The sequence below is a fragment of the Geotrypetes seraphini genome, chromosome 12 (genome assembly GCF_902459505.1).
Source record: "Geotrypetes seraphini chromosome 12, aGeoSer1.1, whole genome shotgun sequence".
Lineage (NCBI taxonomy): Eukaryota > Metazoa > Chordata > Amphibia > Gymnophiona > Dermophiidae > Geotrypetes > Geotrypetes seraphini.
Window position 1 is genome coordinate 23,976,654 of NC_047095.1, and position 14,792 is coordinate 23,991,445.

The following is a 14,792-nucleotide window of genomic DNA, read 5'->3' on the forward strand; positions in this document are numbered from 1 at the left end:
CAAGATGCTAGGAATTATTAGAAAAGAGGTGATAAACAAAACTAGGAATGTTATAATGCCTCTGTATTGCTCCATGGTGCAACCTCACCTTGATTATTGCATTCAGTTCTGGTCACCATATCTAAAAATTAAAAAAAAAAAAAAAAGATTTAGCAGAATTAGAAAAGGTTCAAAGAAGAGCGACAATGATGATAAAGGTGATGGAACTCCTCTCATATGAGGAAAGACTGAAGAGGTTAGGGCTCTTCAACTTGGAAAATAGATGGCTGAGGGGAGATATGATTGAAGTCTGAGAGGAAGAGGAAAATCACGGAAAAACTCTGGTATAAAAGGAAAATACACTTAGAAAGTCCTGGCATGATGCAGGTGAAGTATAATAAGTCCTTTGGATAATACTAAAGGTGAAGAAACCAGACCTCAAAGAAGAAAAAAACCATTTTCCCCCTCCTGCTCTAATAAATCAGTATATTAACAATTTATAAGACATTTCTTACTACATTTGCCAGCTGGCACATACTGATTGGGAAATACCCTGTTGAGTTAAATGCTGGGCTAAGCGAAACTTATGAGAAGGAACAAGCAAGCAAAACTTAACTCTTTTGCATGGCAGCAGAGCCTCACACCTGGCAGGATATTATGACAAGATGAACACATCTCATGGTGAGAAATAGAATTCTCAAGAATATCATTTAGTAAGACATGTCTTGTGATAATGAAGCAGAGGAGGGGTGAGGCTCGGAATTGCTTATATGGTAAATCAAAGGGGCATTTGCGGGAAAAGGATAGGCCTTACGGTAAACTGAACAGATGTATAGCGTGACACAAAGGTATAAACCAATAAATGAATATACTTATGTAATGACGTGTAAGAAAAGAACCAATAAAAATGTATCATGTGATTTAGACCAACGTGGTGTTGACCACCAAGAAATGTATAAAAACAGGCCTGTAAGCGGAAGTGAACAAAACAGACGTCAGTGGATCCTCAGGCCTGAAGATCACATTCTGTTACTCTATATGCTGAATGCTTTATTCTTGTAAGCTGTTACTGATTTGATAATATACTTATTGATTGAAACCAGCATATAGCGTGTGAGGTCTCTATCTCGAGGTAGGCCTAGACTGCGGCCTATTTCAAGTCTACAAAATATTGAGTGGTGTGGAACAGGGGTGCAAGTGGATCGATTTTTTTGCTCCACGAAAAATTACAAAGACTAGGGAACAGTCGAAGTTACAGGGAAATACTTTTAAAACCAATAGGAGGAAATATTTTTTCATTCAGAGAATAGTTAAGCTCTGGAACGCACTGCCAGAGGATGTGGTAAGAGCAGTTAACATAGCTGGTTGTAAAAAAGGTTTGGACAAGTTCCTGAAGAAAAAGTCCAAAGTCTGCTATTAAGACAGACATGGGGGGGCGATACTGCTTGCCCTGGATCGGTAGCATGGAATTTGCTACTGTTGAGTTTTTGCAAGGTACTTGTGACCTGGATTGGCCACTATGAAGAGAAAATACTGGGCTAGATGGACCACTGGTCTGACCCAGTATGGCTATTCTTATGTTCTTAAGGCAGCAATCTATAAGAAAGACTGATTTGGGAATATTTTAAGAAGTTCCTGTACCTACTAGTAAGACAAAGTATAATGTGCAAACAGTGAAACAAAGAAATGTAAAGTCTAATTACCTGAATAATATCGAAAAACATAGTAATTTAGTCCAATAAAAAAATGTATTGCCTTACTTTCTTTTACTTTCTTCTATTTCTATTTATGACCTTTAAAGTGGATTAACATTGAAACCATATCACTTAATACAGCAACAAGAGAACTGATATTTCTTTGGAAATACTAAAGGGAGCATATATGAGTATGTAAGACCTTCAGGATACAAATATTATTATGCCATACTAGTTTATTCTTAAGGACTGCCTGTCTTCCAAATTAGATTTTGGGCACTATTTAGATTATGTTTGAATAAAAATATAGCTACTTTGTGGTATTTTTAATGCAGTTAAAACAGGTAGATACATTTTACATTTATTAAAGCCATATAAGTAATACTAGTAATTCATGAAAGGGTGTTAAGACCGTTAGTGTGCACCAAGTTAAAAATATCCATTATATTCCTGTATCTTTAGCAGTTAGTGCATGCTAACACGATTGCATGTGCCAACGCCCTTTCATTAATTCCTTGAGCATCTGCGTATGCTCAAGAAGGCCTTGAGCATGCACAGATGCTCAAGGCCTGGCCCAGGCAAGAGGCAGGAGCTTGATTTCACTCTCACAACCAGCAGAAGGGGTAAGGAGCGTGTTTGAGAGGAAGGGCGGGCAGATGCCACTTTCAGCACGGGGGTGCGATGCGATTCTCGCGGGGGGGGGGGTTGCGATGCGGTTCGGAGGGTGCGATGCCGGTTAAAGCGGGGGGGAGGTGCTCGTATATCGGAACATGCTCGGTTTGCAAGGCAAAAGTTTGCTGAGTGTTTTGCTCGTCTTGCAAAACACTCGCAAACCGGGTTACTCACAAACCGAGGTTCCACTGTATATGGTGCAGCAAGGCAGAAGGGACGGAGTCTGGAGTTGGCAGTTGAAGAGAAGGGCACAGATAGGAAGGACTTACCAGCTGAGCGGAGCTCATGGGGGGGGGGGAATCATATGGGGAATAAGTGAAGAGAGATAGTGAGGGGCAACTGAGTGAGTGCATTGGTAGGTCAGTATATAACTCTCTTTCTGTAAAAATCTAAGGTCAGCTAGTAGCGCTCAGCATTTTAAAAAAATGTTGACCACTACCATTGAAATTATACCCAGATATTCAATCAATGCTGGGCCATGTTTGGGTCCTGACATTAAATATCCAGGTATATGCAGATAGCTAGTGCTTAACTACACAAGTGCCAATATTCTGTCCTTAATTGGATAAGTTAAGCCATACAAAGATAAGGCAGCTATTTATGCAGTCCTATTGCCTGTATAACTTAACCAGCTATGAGCTGAATATCAGCACTTATCCAATTTAAATCCACCCCTGGACTGCTCACACTATAACCTATTTCAGCTTTAACAGTTAGAAGGCATATTCAGTTGCATTATCCAGATAAATGTCACTCAATATTCCCTCAGAACCTGGTCAGTGTGAATTAACCATATAAGAGCCTCTCTTAACTAGTTAACTCACTTTGAATATCAACCCCTAATTAGTGGTCTAGTTATGGGTTTCTTTTTTGCAATTTATTTTACTGATGTTACTTGACTCAGGATGAATCTGGTGGCATGTGTTATCAAATTACATAAAATTAAATATAAAGAGATTATATCATTATCTTGATAATATCTTTTCCAGTAGATAGATGAGTCGTTCTAAGCATGTGTGTTATCTCCCAATAGCTGCAAGCCATCTGCAGAAGGAATCCACTCTGGATTTTTTTCTCTGACTCTCCTCTACTTCACTGAGAGATCTACTGCCACCTGTAGTTAGAACCCAAACACAAAGAGCTTCATCGATGGTACATGAAGTAGGATCACCAATGGGAACATTCCCAAGAATCAACTGTTCTGCTCAAAAAGGAAACATTAGAACAACAAACAGCCAGTCATCAAAAGCATCAAAGGAGCTTGGGAATTACCCCCTGCATACGCTTTGAACATATTTACAGAATTCTTCAAAGTGCGAAAAGGGCTGGCAGGCTGGCTGGCATCTAAGAAACAAACATGGAGAAGCATAAACAGAATTAGACAGCAGGCAGGTGGAGGAAGGATAGGGCGGGAGTCTAGAATGACTCACCTATCTACTGGAAAAGATATTATCAAGGTAAGGATATAATCTCTTTTTGTAGTGCAATAGGTGAGTCATTTTAGACATGTGGGACGTACAAAAGCAGTCTCAAAAAGCTAGGGTGGGTTGACAGCACTAACCCTTAAGATCGAGGATCCAAAAGCAAAGTCCTGTCTTGCCCCCACATCCATTCTGCAAAATTTGGCAAATGTGTGCAGAGTGGACCAAGTATCTGCTCTACAAATCTCCTCAAGGAAGATCACCCTAGCCTCGGCCCACGAGGAGGCCATACTCCTCCTGCTAGAAGGTGCCTTAACAGAAACAGGAAACTCTTTATCTCAAAGAATATAGGCTGATGAAATGGCCTTACGGATCCATTTGAAAATAGTGGCCTTGGAAGTGGAACCACCCCACTTAGAAGAATGAGTCACCACAAACAGATGGTCAGAGAGACAAAACTCATTCATGACCTCTAAATAATGCAGAAAAACTCTGCGTACATCCAACTTCTTTAAAATGCGATTTTGCTTCCTAGCACCAGGAGGCTGAAAAACAGGCAAACACACTTCCTGATTAACGTGGAATGCCGACACCACCTTCAGCAGAAACAAAGGAATTTTGTGGAGAGAGATCCCCATTTATGAAATCCTCATGAAAGGTTTTCTACAAGACAGGGCCTGGAGTTCCGAGAAACATTTCTCTGAGGTAATGGTGACCCGAAAAACTGCCTATAGAGTCAGGTACAAGAAAGAAGCATCTTGCAGAGGCTCAAAGAGTTTTGGTGAGGCCAGACAAAAACAAGCTAAGGTCCCACGAAGGGAATGGCGGTTTGATTAGAGGTCTAATGCGATGAGCACTTTCAGAAATCTGGCCACGTCTCTATCATTGCCAGGGTGAGATACAAGTGAAGAACTATGGTCCCGGGGTCTGAAACAAGAGAGTCCTGTGACTTGGACCCAAAAGGAAGCCACAGTGAGGCCCTTACTGAGGCAGCCCTCATCAATTCCCTCTTGTCTCTCTTCTGTTTCTATAGTGTTTCTGATTGATGACAAATATATATTTAAGTGTAAACTCTTAACACTCAGTTCAGTGACCCCTGATGCAGACCTATTTTGGGGCAAAATATGGCCTACATCAGGTATTTTTATTCAATAAAGTATGTACTTGATTTAATCTGGGATCCGTTCTGTTTTCCGCATTGTTGTGGATTTCGATACCTCTTTTTGGACTGACAACCTTATTGAGGTCCACCTGGAAAACGGCTAGTACTCCTGAAACTGGAGCAGAACACGGCTCCACACTGGCCTGGTCGCACCAATGTTGGAAAGTCTTCCACGCCTTAGCATAGACACAGTAGTTGACCTCTTAGATTTCAGAAGAGAAGAAATTTCTATATCAGAATATCCTTTGCACTCTAATGATTTGTGCTCAATAGCCATGCCATAAGAGCAAAGCGATCGGGATCCTCCATGCAGACTGGACCCTGAGAGAAAAAGTCTGGAAAAGCCTGCAGCCAAAGGCTGCGACCTATGTGAAGATGCACCAGATCTGCATACCATGGTCTGCAGGGTGAGTATGGAGCCACCAGAATGACACTTCCCTGATGAGTTGCAATTCGCCGAAGGTACCGACCTATCATGGGCCAGGAAGGAAAAACATACAATAGAATTCCCTGTGGCCATGGCTGTACCAGGTGTCTAGGCCCTCACTTTCAGGCTCAGATTTTTGACTGAAGAATCAGATGGCTTTCGAGTTATTTGCCATTGCCATTAGGTCAAAGTAAGGCTAACCCCAGCACCACACAATAGCCTGAAACACTTCTGAGGACAGCGCCCACTCGCCCAGATCCAAGGTTTGTTTGCTGAGGAAGTCTGCTTAAACATTGATGACTCCCGCCACATGCACTGCTGAAAGGGCTTTGAGATGATGCTTCACCCAGAGAAAGAGCAGGCGGGCTTCCTGAGCCAGAGAAGCACTCTTGATTCCTCCCAGGTTATTGACATATGCCACTGCTGTCGCATTGTTGGAGAAGACTCAGACCGCTTGGCCCTCCAGAGTCCTCTGCAATTTCACCAGAGCCAAGCGAATGGCTCGCAGTTCCAAATTGGTTGACTATTTATTTTGAGAGGGCATCCAATGCCCCTGAATGGGATAACGGTTACCATGGAGACTGGCATCTGTCATCACAACCACCCAAGATGGAATTCTCAGCAGCAAGACCCCTGGAAAGGGACTGTGGAAGGAGCCACCAATTCATGCTCGTTCGGGGCTCGAGTCCAAGGAAGAGCTGTGTGCAATGCTTCCGTCTGTGGAGCCCATAGAGAGCAACACGTGCTGTAGTGGACATATATGCGCCCTTCCCCAAGAGACCACATCTACGGAGGCCGCCATGGACCCCAGGACCTAGAGATAGACCCATGCAGATGAACTGCTTTGTCTAGAAGACAAGAAATCTGAGTGCACAACTTCTGCTTGTGTGCCTCTGGAAGACAAACTCAGCCAGCTGCCATGTCAAACAAGACTCCAACATATTCCAGGAACTGCGTCAGGGTCAAATTGCTTTTCCTGTAATTCACAATCTAACCCAGGCCTTCTAGGACCTGGACCACCTGATTCACTGTGCGCCAACCCTTGGCAAACGAGTGGGTTCTTATCAGTCAATCATCCAAGTACGGGTGTACCTGCAGCCTCACCTTCCTCAAATGAGCTGCCATGACCACCATCAATCACCTTGGTGAAGGTCTGAGGTGCCTATGCTAGGCCAAAAGACAGAGCTGAAAACTGGTAATGATTTTCCAGAATATGAAACCGGAGGAATTTCAAGTGCACCTGATAAATGGTAACATGTAAGTAAGCCTCTGTAAAATCCAGAGAAGCAAAGAACTTCCCCAGGGCCACCACTGCTATGACACACTACACTGTCTCCTTGAGAAAGTGTGGGACTTTGAGTGCTGCACTGACATGCATAAAATCTAGGATTGGTCTTCAATTGTCTGAGTCTTTCTCTGGTATGATCAAGTTTCAAGTTTTATTAAAATTTGATATACAGTCTAAAAATTGTCAAAGCAGTTAACAATAATCATATTTATAAATCATTAAAATTTAGTGGAACATATTTAAGACTAGATACGAACAGGATTTATAGAAACATCCAGGAGAGAGGGGAGAAATACAATATATTATAGGAAAGAACATAAGAACATAAGCAGTGCCTCCGCCGGGTCAGACCATAGGTCCATCCTGCCCGGCAGTCCGCTCCCGCGGCGGCCCAAACAGGTCACGACCTGTCTGCATCACCAGAAGGGGCTCCCTTGCCACCTTGGTTTCTCATTTAAGTCCTATCTTCCCATCGTAGTCCTAACCCTCCGGTCTTGCACATGCACGACCTGTTGGCTTTCTATACCTGTGTTACATCCCAGCACCTCTCTCAGTATCCCACGATCCCTTTATCCCTCAGGAATCCGTCCAATCCCTGTTTGAAGAACAAGGTTAGTACATGAGGAGGGGTGAGAATGCTCTTCCTTTGAACAGTTTCGTCACATGATGGAAGTTACATATTATAAGCATCTGTAAATAGAAAAGTTTTTAGGTTTATTTTAAATTTGTCAATACAGTAAAACCTTGGATTGCAAGTAACTTGGTTTGCAAGTGTTTTGCAAGACAAGCAAAACATTTTATTACATTTTAACTTGATATTCAAGCAATATCTTGTAATACAAGTACATACAGTAAACACACATCACAAATGAGCCGATGGTTCTTCTCTCTCTGACGCTGCAATACAAGTATATACAGTGTACACGCATCACATCATCACAACCGAGCCTATGGTTCTTTTCTCTCTGACATTGCAGGAATGTAGTGACTGTTCTAAATGAGTGAGGTTTTGCAATACAAGTATGTATAGTATTTTGTATTACTGTTTTTGGGTTGTGGAACGAATCATCTGAATTTCTATTATTTCCTATGGGGAAATTCGCTTTGATATACGAGTGCTTTGAATTACAAGCATGCTTCTGGAACGAATCATGCTCGCAAACCAAAGCTTTACTGTATAGGTCTCTTCGCGTAAATGCTGGAGGTAATGAATTCCAGAGAGTTGGAGCTGTGACAGAAAATATTTTTTTTCTGGTGAAATCATAAAAGGTATGTCATGGTGAGGAGATGTTTAAGAGGTGCTGATTATTTGATCAAAGAATTCTTGAAGGGCAATAAGGGATAAGGCATCTGTCAATGAAAGATGGAGTTTGTGTGATTTTAGTCTTCAATGTAAGTAGTAAAATTTTATAGGTGATTCTATGTGAGTGGTAACCAGTGAGATTTAATCAATAAGGGCATAACGTGGTCAAATTTTTTAGCTTTGTATATTAGTTTTACTGCAGTATTTTGAATGATTTGTAATCTTCTTTGTTCTTTTTGAGTAATGCCTTGATACAGGGAGTTACAATAATCGATCTGTGAGATTACAAGTGAGTGTAGTAAGATGTTAAGAGATGACAGCTCTAATAAACTTGAGATTGATCTGATCATTTTAAGCTTAAAGAAGCTTTTCTTAACTACTGAGTTAGGACTAGATACACTAACCTTCCAATCCGTGTCCAATCCATGTGCGATTGGAGGGAGGCTGACTGATTCACCAATCATCTTCTTGAAAATGATTGGAGGCACGCCCCCAACCGACTGCACAGATCAGATTGAGTTGGGGAGAGCCCTGACAGTAGTGACAGAAGAAGCAGCCTCCTGTCACTGCCGTCAGGGCACTGCAGGCATTTTTTTTAATAGGCCGCAAAATATCAGGCCTATAAAAAAAAAGCCTCCCCCCATGTCAAACACCCCTCCCCCATGTGCGCCCAGCCCTGCACACACACACTCCCCCTGACCGGCACTGCACCCCACCCAACCTGCTAGTCACCCCTGGCCTGACCTGACACCTCCCGTATCTAAAAGTTGGGAGCAGGAGGGGAGCAGGAGGGGTGCCCAGTCCCTCCTGCTCCGTAGGCCTCCAGTGGTGGGAATAGGAGGAACTACAAAGTCCTCTTGCTCCTTCCCCTCCGCCCTGCCCGACGCAGTGCTGGCCTTAGGCCCCGCCCAATTGCATCATGTGATGCACAGGGAGGAGCTTAAGGTCCTGATTGGCTCAGGTGCCTCGGGCTCCTCCTCCCTAAGGGAAGTGTTTAATTCTATAAAATCTGAGTTTATTTTACTTACTGAGACTTGCAAGTCACTTCTTTCCTTATGGAACTCCAAACAGCATACAATTGTGTACAATTCTGGAGGCCACATCTTCAAAAAGATATAAAAAGGATGGAGTCGGTCCAGGGGAAGGCTACTAAAATGGTGCGTGGTCTTTGTCATAAGACGTATGGGGACAGACTTAAAGATCTCAATATGTATACTTTGGAGGAAAGGCGGGAGAGGGGAGCTATGAAAGAGACGTTTAAATACCTACTTGATGTTAATGCGCATGAGTCGAGTCTCTTTCATTTGAAAGGAAGCTCTGGAATGAGAGGGCATAGGATGAAGAGGCGATAGGCTCAGGAGTAATCTAACGAAATACACTTCTCCCTCCATATTCGTGGTAGGGGCAGAGCCGGCCCGCAAATATGGAAAAATCGTGAATAACTTTTAGGGCCGACTCTGACCCACCCCCGCCACTCTCCTGCCTCCCGGACCTTTTCACACTTTACCTGGTGGTCTAGCGGTGAAGCAGAGCAGGAGTGATCTTCCTTTGCTCCTGCCATGTGCAGAGCCATTTTTGTTAATGGCTCTGCATGGGGCAGGAGCATAAGAAGATCGCTCCTGCCCCACTTCACCGCTAGGTCACCAGGTACAGTGTGGAGAGGTCCGGGAGGCGGGGGTGGGTCGGGGTTTAGAAACTCGCAAATAACTGAAGTTGCTAGTTCTAAACCTGTGAATTTGAAAGGAGAAATGTACTTTTTACAGAAAGGATTGTAGATACGTGGAACAGTCTCCCGGAAGGGGTGATGGAGACAAAGGCTGTGTCTGAATTTAAGAAAGCCTTGGATAGGCACTTGGGAGAGAGTAAGTGAAAACAGTTACTGTGGTTGGGCAGACTGTTTGGGCCATTTGGCCTTTATCTGCCATCATATTTCTATATTAAGAAATTTGCCCCAAATTGTGTTATTTTTAACTTTTAGCAAAGTACAAAAATGGTGGTTTTAGGATTTTTCAGGTGAGGGATCCCAGGGGGACACGCAGAAACCTATGTGAAACTGTGAAATTCAGACCCCCCCCACCCCAATCCACCTCACTGGCTGCGGAGAGACTTACCCACTGTGCCCTGTGAGCCTGTGCTGGAAATGTGCTGCAGCCTGCCTCAGCTCTTGTTGGGAATGCCTCTTCAATGCTGATCTTCGAGCTGCCAGTTAAACATGGTGCATGACCATACCTCCAACCCCACAAACTTGTTAAGGGAAAGGGTGGAGGCAAAAATGCAACTGGCACCCTGCGAGACACTGCTAAGCCTTTAAAGAATGCCTAACAGTCTATACTCAAACCTCTGTTAAACAGAAGGTGAGGAAAAAGTGGGGACCGATCTGAACTCCAAAGAAACAAATACAGGCTGGCTAACAGATACCACCAGGGATCGGCCTGCTAGCTGCAGACTGGAGTCTGCATGTTCTCTATGCAAGCAGAGCTGAAGAAATGCTCCGAGCACAAAGAAAACCTCATAAAGGGATGAAAAAAAGGGAAAGCAGAACAGAAACACTCCTTCAGGCTCATATACAGAAGGGAAAAACTACAGGTGGTATTAGAGCTCTCAGTGTAGTAACGAAATCAGAGAAAAAAATCCATAGAAAAATCCTTCTGCAGATAGCTCACAGCCACTGGGAGATAACTCACGTCTAGAATGACTCACCTATTGCACTGGAAATGAAATTATCTTAGAGCCTATTTCCTCAACTTTGAACAAAGTGCAGAAAAACAACTGTTGAAGTTTTAAGGAACAGAGTAAAACCTGGAAAAAGGAACTAGCCAATGAGAAAGTTAAAATTGCAGTCAAACTCCTAAATCACACCAACTCAATATATTATAATTAATTTCAAAACTTCTGGGACCTCAGCGATGCCACCCAATAGTGACTCAAACTTTCATTATTATCAGGAATTTACACATCAAATCTTCACCGATCCCCTGTATTGCTTTTCTTAGTCTTTCATTTAAAATTTTCTTTTAAATAGCATCTTACATATCATATATTTAAATAGATATCTTCTTAGATAATCTCAAAAAGAGTAGAAAAGATATTTGCTGATAAGGTTTAAAAGAAACATATTAGTGAACTGGTGGAAAATCAAATATCTAGATTCAGTAATCAGAGAAGTAGTAATCCAGTTTTTAAAACAGAAGTAACATCTGCAGCTGCACAAAGATTTTTTTTTTTTCCTTTACAATAAGTCATTCTAAATTGAAAAATAACTTAGGAACTAAAAAAAGAAAAAAAACCCCAACAATGTACCTTTCTTTTCTAGACTATAACAAACTGGAAGACAAAACTAAAGAGAACTGAGCTACGTTTTGTATATTGACTTGGCTAAAATTATCTATTTTTGTTTAAATGTTAGGATATTTCGAACAAACAGCTCACAATTCAAAAATTAAAACAAAATATTTTAACAAAACAAGCATTGTTGAAGAAAACAAACCAGAGCAAATATTAATACAGTTATAGAAGTCCGTTTGGCGATGTTGGTCCTCCTAGCCCATATCCTTCAAACATTCATGATTATTTGAACAGGAGCAGGCTCATTTCCTAATGGCTTCTCATAAGTATTTACCTGTTTTGGTACTTAATCCAATGATTTCATCATTCCATCTTTATGAAAATTAATATGAAGAAATTCAGAGAACACAAGAAAGCTATAAAAGGAAATGGTATCATAGTAATTCTGTAAATATGGTCCTTGGAAATCCTGAACTGGCAGGAAGTGAACTCATATTGGAGAAGGGCAGGCTTGGAAAAGCAGCAAGTGGACAGCTGGGGTTCATAATACAGGCGAAAGTTAATGAACACTAAGAATTAACTGTCAGGTGCTGGTGGAGGAAACAAAGAAAACACACTCACACTCTTTATAGGATAAGCAGGATGAGCAGCAAGAACAAAAAAGCAAATGCAAATTGACCTAGGTGTCAGACTTGGCAGTAAAATAAGAGTTTGGTGGAAGAAATATTGCTACATATTTTATTAAGCAGTGTTAGTGTTTTTGTTGTAAAAAGTCCTAGATGGAAGCTAGTATTAATCCAGCAGTTTAAAATACTTGGGAAAGAAGTGTGCAGTGGAGAAAGACAGATTAATTGGAAGAAGTAACCTCATTGCCATTAGAAATACATTCTGGATTAAAGTAGCCTCCTGATAGATTAACTTTGGGGGCCTGTTCTGCAAAGATTGCCAAATGTTAGGTGCCTAGATCACACCTATCAGCTCCTAACTTAAGTGTTTTACTTGGTTTTAAGTGATGATATAACTGGTCAGGCTATTAAAAAACAAAAACACATTTTTTAAAAAAATTAGGCACTATGCCTGGGTCCATGGTGCCTAGTGACACTGAAGCCCAGAAGTGGGTGTATTTAGGGGCACCGCAGGCCATGATTCTCAAGGATCCTAGATGCTGGCAATGCAGGCCTGTAAAACCCTGAACTACACTCTTTCATCTATGGTCCTTGTTAGCTGCAATTCTGTAAGAGGAACCTGTCTGTGATTGACACACAGCAGGTGCCTACCACTTCAAGAGCCACTAACAGAATCAGGCCCCGAGTGGCTAAATTCTGTGCTATGCTGACAAACCAGGAGTTGTATTTTAATTATACAGTAGAAGTTATATGGCATGAGTATGATAGGTATTTCTTTTTAATGTTTTGGTTTGATATACAGTATAATGTTTTGATTGGTTTCTTGGAAACAGGTAGGTGGCATATACAAATTTTAATAAATTAACTATGATAGGTCAGACTAGTTGAGAGAGGGAACGTTATCGGATTAAGGGCTGTATGTTAGTTGTCAGAGCTACTGATTATAAATCCATAGTGAAACACCTATCTAATTTGGTGGTCATCTACATCAGAGCACTCTATTGCATTATTTGCAATAGAACCATTGCATAAAATGGGCCCTGTGTCAAATAATACACATGCACATTAATGATGTTAGCATTTACTGCTAATACATTATTATCCTGCCTCATCTGTGGGGAAAGGGATGACACTGCTAATTTTCTGATCCAGAGAACTGGCCTAGAGTGATTGTTATTTAAAACTACTCCTAAAATTGTAACTAATAACTGAGCTGAATACAAGTTATAATAATTTCCCTGCCCAAAAGGGCTTACAATCTTTGGCAATGGAGAGTGGAGTTACTTGCCAAAGGTCAAAGAATTATTAATGGAAAGTGTGGGTTTGAACCCCATCTTCCCTGGTTTGCAACTGGCTCCTCTAACCATTCTAGTAGGAAGCAAGATTTTAAAATATGCACCTGGGTAGAAAGCTGTTTTTTTAAGTTGCCTTAGCCTACCCTAACATGGGGAAACAAGAGAAGAGGATTTGTACCTGCTCTCTGGAGATATCTTCAATCTCACAACTTTTTTCAGGCAAACCTTAATGGTTTATGGCTCCTGTTGCAAGTAGAGCTACTCCAGTAGTGGCTTAGTGAAGGAGCATATGCCCTCAACAGTACAGAAAGCTTACCAAATATTTTGCAAATATGGGGGAATAACTCAATGTTACGATTGCTGGAAATGGATGTTGGAAGTTGCACTGCCAGCTGCTCTTAGAACAGCAATTCTAGCAGAACCATTACTTTTGATGACTGCAGCCCACATTCAGTTTTGGGTCTCTGATGAATCCAGTGATATGGAAGGTAGACCAATTTGAAAGGTAGAACATCTCTTGGGGATGCTGAAGACCCTTTAGGACTAGTGATTGCTACAGCAAATCAAAACCCAGTGTAGGAGACTGTTAAAAACACACGTTGTTCTTAATGTGATGGTGATTGATGCTGGTCCCAACTCAGATTTTGATGGCAGTAGAATCTCTTTGGAATGTCGCTTCATTATGGAACAGTCCCTGTCCATCAGAATTAACTGATTTCTTGAGGGTAATACTGTACAATGGGTGTAGTGAGACAACTGGAACACACTAATCTTTCAGACTTGTAATGCTGTATTATTGCAAAACATAATTTTTTCTAATATTCCCAATATGCTGCCAGTAAATATGCTTAAGTAATATATTCAGGAAGTATTACTGAAGAAAGCCATATCACCTCCTGTTTGAATTATATTAGACATCCACTAGGCAACAAGCCATCTGATTCCAACTGGGTTGTATCTGAATAATTTAGATCTGATGCAATTTTTGAATTAAATCTCAATTGACTGTGACAACAAGAGCCATTTTTGCCCTTGAACTGAACAATAAACAGATCACAAGGTTCTTCTGTTTCTGGATTTTTCTAAGGTGACATAACAAAGGCAACAAGGCCACTAAAGTTAAACACGAAGAATATATCTCCTTGAGGTAAGCTTTTCATTATTTCCAGTATAAATGCTGTGCTCCAGTTCAAAATATATATTATGGTCCTGGGCAGCTTTACGTATTAACAGAAGCACATGTTGTTCTTAATGTGATGGTGATTGATGCTGGTCCCAACTCAGATTTTGAGTTAAGAATTTTACTTGGGTAGTTGATTAGCTTCTTGTTCTGGTTGTTTTCTTCTTTTTTATTTCTTTTGAGTATAAAGGGATGATCACCACTTTTCCCAGTCTTCTCTCTTGGGCTCCCAATATTTGATGGACTGTTGAAAATTCATATTACATTTGGATCTCCTGAACAGCTGTTTCTTTGTTTCTACATTATGCATGGCAACATGAACTGATTTCTTTTTTTCAAGGGCTTTTGAATGTAAAATGACCTAAATGCAAACAAAATGATAAACATAGATAAATGGACTTGATTTGATTTAAATCAAACTTCCCTGCTTCTTGACTACTGATTTAATTTGATTTACTCA

General features: G+C 41.3%; 1 protein-coding gene across 23 annotated transcripts in view; it reads right to left on the reverse strand.

Moving 5' to 3' along the window:
- The window catches only part of BRDT (bromodomain testis associated), a 244,221-nt gene that overhangs the window by 147,816 nt on the left and 81,613 nt on the right, over nucleotides 1-14,792 (reverse strand). For 11 of the 23 annotated variants that reach the window (XR_004536616.1, XR_004536618.1, XR_004536617.1 and 8 more), the window contains one exon: nucleotides 13,331-14,693. The exons of 10 other annotated variants lie outside the window; for them this stretch is intronic. The gene's annotated coding sequence lies outside the window, so the exon portion shown is untranslated. The remainder of the gene's footprint in view (nucleotides 1-13,330; nucleotides 14,694-14,792) is intronic. 2 more of the 23 variants (XR_004536622.1, XR_004536615.1) reach the window with 2 other exon arrangements.